The sequence below is a fragment of the Lycium barbarum genome, chromosome 11 (assembly GCF_019175385.1).
Source record: "Lycium barbarum isolate Lr01 chromosome 11, ASM1917538v2, whole genome shotgun sequence".
In the NCBI taxonomy this organism is placed as follows: Eukaryota; Viridiplantae; Streptophyta; class Magnoliopsida; order Solanales; family Solanaceae; genus Lycium; species Lycium barbarum.
In genome coordinates this window covers 9,870,014-9,877,401 of record NC_083347.1, presented here as the reverse complement: position 1 = coordinate 9,877,401, position 7,388 = coordinate 9,870,014, and the positions used below count along the sequence as shown (strand labels likewise).

At 32.2% G+C, this 7,388-nt stretch overlaps 1 pseudogene; it reads left to right on the top strand.

Moving 5' to 3' along the window:
• The first annotated feature begins 4,796 nt into the window (after nucleotides 1-4,796).
• Nucleotides 4,797-5,795, top strand: LOC132619228 (uncharacterized; annotated as a pseudogene).
• The last annotated feature ends 1,593 nt before the right edge of the window (nucleotides 5,796-7,388 follow it).

Here is a 7,388-nt window from a genome sequence, read left to right as displayed (position 1 = left end):
TAAATTAGTCCCGAAATTATAATCCCGGGACTAATGAGTCCTTAAACCAAACGACCCCCTAAAATAAACGAGTTAATGAGACATCTTTATACGTCAGCGACTCAGCGGTGAGCCATCCCGTGTATGAAATAATGAGGCATTACACAAATGGCTTTTTTTAAGGCCATTATTTTAATTTTACTCCACATTTGTTCATTAAGCCAAATTTGTCTGCAAAACGGAAAATTTATTCAACTACTCTTAAAGACGAAATTGAACTTGGAGCAAAATATAAAGAGTGTCCGTAAGAATGGGGCCATACGGGAAGTGGCGGAGCCACATAGAGCCGAGGGTGTTCGAACCCCCTCGGAGGAAAAAAACACTGTTTTTACAAGGTTAAAATTATTTTTTATGTATATATAGTAGATGTTGAACCCCCTTAGACTTCTTCGTATGTTTACTTTTTATATTTTGAACTCCTTCGACGTAAATCCTGGCTCCGTCACTGGTGCAAAAAACAAACCTCATCACTGAATAATGCCTTCTTTTATTGCAATATAAGAGTTTGATGACGGCATAAATCATGCTACACCGAGAAAATTTTGGCGCCGCTTTATGATACTTTGTGAATGCAATTTTCAGAAACTTTCGACATATAGTGAACCGGAAAAGTTTTTGCGATGTCTGAAGGGAAAAAAATGATCAAGCGATAACCTCCATTAAAAAGGAACACTAATATAATAGTTAAAAAACAAAAGTAAAATTAGATTTAACAAGGGGAAAAAAAAAACTTAGACGCGTATAACGAAGATAGATGACTGGACAAGTGAGGGATGGCTCAGTGGTTAAGCACCTCCACCCACGACCGGTAGGTCCTGGGTTCGAGTCACACTGGAGGGGAAGTGTGGAAACACTATAAATCCTCCTAAAATGGGAGGGAAAAAAAAAAAAAAAAAAAAAAAAAAAGATAGATGACTGTAATTTTAGGAATTTAATACTATGATTTAACGAACTGCTTCAGTTTGACCTCTAGAAGACATTTTCCTAATGGTCTCTGTTCTCACTCGTACTGACAAGGACTCTTTCAATTCGTAACATGACTTGTTAATAAATTAAAATGGAAGACTGACTTGTTGACTTCTCTGAAACCAAAAAATCTTCTTATGTGGGTCATACATCAAAATGATTGAGTTATCTATAAACTAGCATGGATTTACCTAGGTCAGTTTATGGGCTAATCAATAAAGGATTTTGATCTTCGAAACCCATTAGAAAGGGCAGTGCAAGAGAAATCATACAAAAATGATCGAATCTTCGGACCCCCCAAACTATTGCCGTGCGATGCACGGAGCCCAACATAATTAATTTGGTTACTCAATTTAGTTAGTTTGTATAGTTTGTATATTTTGCAAAGGATATTGCGATTCTCCTTAGTGAGTCCATATTTGTTTTCCTCTTATTTTTCCCCTTAATTTCTCAATTGTTGTTAAAATTTGTCTTATTTTGATTATATCCCCTTTTTTTTTATTTTATAAGTTGACAATTCAAATATCGTACATGTCAAGTTTATAATCATAAGATTCAAAGGATATTTTATCATATTATACACATTTTTAATTTAGAATCATAAGATTAAAAAGTCTATTTTTATTTCTTAAACTCCGTGTCTAATTAAACGTAGACACTTAAATGAAACAGAGGGAGTATATGGCAAATGAAGAAAATGAAAGGACAATTGAGACACTGTGGACACGTGGGAACTTAAAAAATAAACACACTCGGTAGTATTAATGTCAAACTTCTGAAATGTACACATGTTAGTCCCGGCTTAAAGTACAATTTCAGTTGCTTTTTGTATAACTTATCGTTCCTGTATTCGTCTACCTTAGGCGTTTGTTGTTAAATAAAAAAATATATATTGTTTTGCTTATGTTCTCTTTTTATATTTAGTAGGTTGACAATTCAAATATCCTACATGTCAAGTTTATAATCACAAGATTCAAAAGATATTTTATTGTATTATACACATTTTTAATTTAGAACCACAAGATTTGAAAGTCTATCTTTATTTCTTAAACTCCGTATCTAGTCAAACGTAGACACTTAAATTGAGACAGAGGGAGTATATGCCAAATGAAGGAAATGAAAGGATAATTAAGACACTGCGGACTCGTAGGGACTTAAAAAGTAAACACACAAGAGGTAGAATTAATATTCAACTTCTGAAATGTACACATGTTAGTCCCTGCTTAAAGTATAATTTCAGTTGCTTTTTGTACAACTTATTGTTATTGTATTCGTACACCTTGGGCTTTTATATATAAGAAGAAAAATATAGAATAGAAAAATAGGCATATATTTTTAGTAATGTGGCCAAGTAATATGGGACGGAGGGAGTATTTCGTTTATTAATTTTTAAAGAACGTGAAAAGTCAAATATAGTAATGTAGCCAAGTAATATGGGATGAAGGGAGTACTTCATTTATCAATTCTTAAAGAACGAGAAAAGTCAATTAATGTGGCCAAGTAATATGAGACGGAAAGAGTACTTTATTTATTAATTCTTAAAGAACGTGAAAAGTCAAAAGTGAACAAGTAAAAGTGCACGGATGAAATAAATATTTATTAGAAAATTAAAATTAAAGTGCATACATGTATACATGAGAACAAAATAAATATTCAGCAAGAATGTGAAAAATCAAAAGTGAATAAATAAGAGTGCAGAGAGAAAATAAATATATGTTGGAGAATTAAAAAAAAAAAAAAAAAAGAGATAGAGAAGTTGAAGGAATATAAGTCAAAAGTGACTGGGAAACCTAAGTGAGAATGAAAGAGGAAATGAGTTGTTTCTCCACATAGACAAAAAAGTAAACACGTGTTCCCATAAAAGTAAAGTGGAAAGTTAATATTGAGCTACAGTACACGTGTTTGTAGAAAAAGGCCTAAGGAATCAATTACAAATTAAATGGATCCAGCTATACAGTACACAATTTAAATTGCTTTTTGTACCTTCAGTTAGTGTAGTGTTCGTCCATGTTGGGTCCGGAATCAAAATTACCCCAAAAAAACGTTTTGAACCAAAATATTCTAACAAACAAAAGTGATAAAAGTATCAGTAATTTACTGCGCTAAAGGATTTAACCGTAACGATGCGGTTAAGTCCTTTAACGCAGTAACATACTGCGCTAAAGGTGTCCAGTAAAAAAAAAAATCTATAACGCAGTAAAATAATGCATTATAGAAACAGTAAAAAAAAAAAATTGGTCAACTTTATTTTTTGCAACACTTAGTGTTTTTTTCCATATTTTGACCAGCGATTAGTCGTGTGTCAAGACTCCGAAATGTCAATATTTTATATAGAACATGATATTTTTTTTTCTGCGTACAATAATGCAGGCTCAATACATCAAGGATACGTAAATGTTCGGATCGTCATTTTAGGGGTTGAAAAGGTGCCCGAAGTAAGTTTTGTTTGAGTGTATTTTAGTTAACTTTATATGTCGAGAAAATTAGTCAGCTTTATTTTGAAAAATTGAAACCACAAAAGTAAAATTGACATTCACAACTACATTACCCCAGAATTTTTATATTGAAATCTATTGCGTATCATCATATTATAAGTAAATAAAACTGAAAATTTCACGCCAATTTGGAGAAAAATTGAAATTGAATGGGAATAAAAGGTGTTTTTTTTTTAAAATTGGCTAGGCCAGGCGGTTTGTCCGCGTAGATCTCGAAAAAATACACAAGTTAAAAAAAAGCGTAAAACGGACGTCCGAGCGCAAAGTTATGACCATCTAAAGTTTGACCACTTTACAACTAGTTTTTCACCTTATATTTTTTTAGAATTAGATTTATATTCAAAATAAAGTTATGTCTTGATTAAAAAATAACACGCTTAGATCAAAACCTTAAAAAATAAAACACCTAAACCTAAAGTTTCCAAACAAAACTTACTTCGGGTGCCTTTTCAACCTCTAAAACGATGATCCGAACGTTTACGTATCCATGATGTATTGAGCCTACATTATAGTACGCAGAAAAAAATATCACGTTCTATATGAAATATTGACGTTTCGGAGTCTTAACACACGACTAATCGCTGGTCAAAGCATAGAAAAAACACTAAGTGTTGCAAAGAAAGATTTATTAAAATAAGATGTTGCGAATCTTTTTATGAAAAAAACACTAAGCGTTCCTTAAGTGTGTTATTTTTTAATGCGTAACTTTAATTCGAATATGTTGCAAAAAAAATCGCTTAAATCGGACGTCCGAACGCAAAAAATCGCGTATATTCGAAATAAAGTTACACTTTAAAAAATAACAAGCTTAAATCTAAACCCTAAAAATAAAAAACTTTAAGCTAATGACAACAAGTCTTCAAACAAAAATGGACGTCTATGTATATAGAACACTTAAACCTAATTTCAAACAAAACTTACTTCGGGTACTTTTTCAACCCCTAAAATGGCGATCCGAACATTTACGTATCCTTCATGTATTGAGCCTGCATTATTGTACGCAGAAAAAAATATCAGGTTCTATATAAAATATTGACGTTTCGGAGTCTTGACACACGATTAATCGCTGGTTAAAGTATGGAAAAAAAACACTAAGTGTTGCAAAAAATAAAATTGGCCAATTTTTTTTTTAACTACTTTTATAATGCGGTAAAATACTGCGCTAAAACAGTTAACCGCTCCGTCTCTTTTGTCACTTTTTTAAATGCTTCTTTTGTCATTTTTTTTTATTGGGATATTTTGATTCAAAAGATTTTTTTTTAGGTCATCTTCGTTCCGGACTCGTCCATGTTCGCCCCTCAAACTCTCATTTCTATAATAAAAAAAATACTTTCAGAATGTACTTATTCTCCACTACAACTTTCCAACACTTCGAAAATTACAGACCTCTCTACTCTCTCTTCCCCTGATTTATTTTCCTTTAAGTATCACAGCCCAGAAAATGAAGGTAAGCATGTTTAAAGTTTTGAACTTTTTTTGAAGCTGAGTTCTTTTTAACTAGTTTTTCAAGTGAAAAAAAAAAAATCTTCCCATCGTAATATTTTAACTTTTTTTCAAGTGAAATGCATCTCTAAACACAAGTATAACTTCAAATGCTACTTTAATTAAAATATTGTACATTTTTATGTCCAAACCCCTGCTTATCCTTGCTGTACTATAATTTGGTTTTGATTACTGACAAATGCTCTTTTAAATTTGGGCAGCAAAAGGTGGTTATCAAATTATCCTTGAACGGAAATGATCAGAAACGTCGGTCCAAGGCCTTCAAGATTGCTGTTTCTCAGCGAGGTACTATTAAATTTCCCTTTCAATTCTTGATTTTTAATAATGCCAATCAAAATCTTGTGGAACTCAATTGAGATTGAAATTGGTGGTGTACTTAATTTTACATAGGGGTGGAATCAGCAGCTATGCACGGGGATGAAAAGAACCAGTTAGAAGTGGTGGGAGATCAGATTGACGCTGTGACACTGACAAGTTTGCTCAGGAAGAATTTGGGGCAGGCGGAATTGGTGAGTTTGGGCCCTGTGGTGGCGACAAGAAAGACGAAAAAGCTGGTTCAGATACAAAGCCCGACACTGCAGCTTTTGTGACATTGCCGCAAGCCCCCTTATATCATTATACTTATCCGCATCATTACCCTGTTTACCAACTTACAGATTCATATGATCAACAAAACTGTTCCATTATGTAAACACAAAACGGTGATATTATCCTATGTTGAACAGAGTGTGAAAAAGGAAGGATTTTCTTTTTCGTAGTCCTTTTTATGTTAGACTTATTTGCTCAATTAAATTCAAGCACTTTGAAGTAATAAAGCTTATATAACAAACCTCCAGCATATATATATATATATATATACCGGTTACATGAGGTTTGGGCTTACTCAAGATGTAAAAGTAGTAATATTTTAATTAAAAAGTATAATTTATTGCATATTTTCTTATTGCACTATTAATAATTCAGTGGTACGTTAAACACGTATTGTTGATAAGTCTTCATTATTATTAATGAAGACTTATTAGATAGTCTACTAATTAGATAATTTTTAAACAAAAAAATATTTATAAGGAAGGAAATTTGGCAGAAAAATTATCAAATACCAAAGGGACACAAGCGACTCGACACTCTATAAAGTAACATTTTTTAAATTATGTAAAATAATACTACTCGGTGAAATCATAAATTGAAAAATATTAACATTTTTCTGAATTTCTGAACATATAATTTTTGTATTTATAGATAGAAATAGATTTTTTTTATATTTATTAAATTTTAATTTTACTCCTAATATTTCATGTAACAAGAGTTTATGCTAGCTAAATGGGTGAAATAAGCTTAGTACTAGACGAAATTAAGGAAAAATAAATAAACTCATTAAATGAACATCAAGAATCAATTTAGTCTTCATATATAATTTATGCTTAGAAATATTAATTCTATGTTAATATTGCAATTTATAGTACTTTTTGTATTTTTAATATCTAAATTTTAATTTAAAATATTAAGTTAGTCTAATTCCAAGTAGCTTCATAATTTAGTCAATTGACTCTGAGGAAATAAAACGTGTCATAAATTAATGCGGGGGCAAGAGTTTTTAGTAAGATCTAATAAATGCTGGCTCCAATTGAAAACGATAATATGGCTCCATAATTGCCTAAAGTTTACTAATATATATAGGCCAATTTGCTCTTGAACAGAGTTGGTCTGCTGATAAGAAAAACTTCTGCTTTGCGAAGAAAGATAGAGAATAAGCACCTCGAACCATATTCAGAACTTGTCTCTGTATCGCATGAAGCTCTCAATTTATTTCATACATTACTTTCTTCTCAAGGTTCGGTGCTTGAAGATGAGATCCTTGAGACCATCCCTTCTCTAGTCACAGAGAAAGATAATAAGATGCTTACGAGCCCTGCTAATATGGAAGAAGTTCAAAAGGGAATTTTGAGCATGTCGGCGTGCACTAACCCAAAAAAAGTCTCCCCTATCCTTTAAAGGCAAGAGTAATTAGTAAGATCTAATAAATGTTGGCTCCTATTGAAAACGATAATATGGCTCCATAATTGGGGTCCGGAACCAAAATGCCCCCAAAAAAATCATTTTGAACCAAAATACCCTAACCAAAAAAAATGTTGCAAAACTACCTTTAGCGCAGTAAAATACTGCGCTAAAGCACTTAACGGGGTCGTTACAGTTAAGTGCTTTAGCGCAGTAAAATACTGCGCTATAGCAATTCGTCCCTCACCTATAGCGCAGTAAAATACTGCACTATAGGACTCCACCATTTTCTACTAACAGCCTATTATTACATTTTCACTCCTTTTTACGTAGTTTAGTCGTATATTAATCATGCTTTGAGACTCCGGAACTTCAATATTTTATATAGAA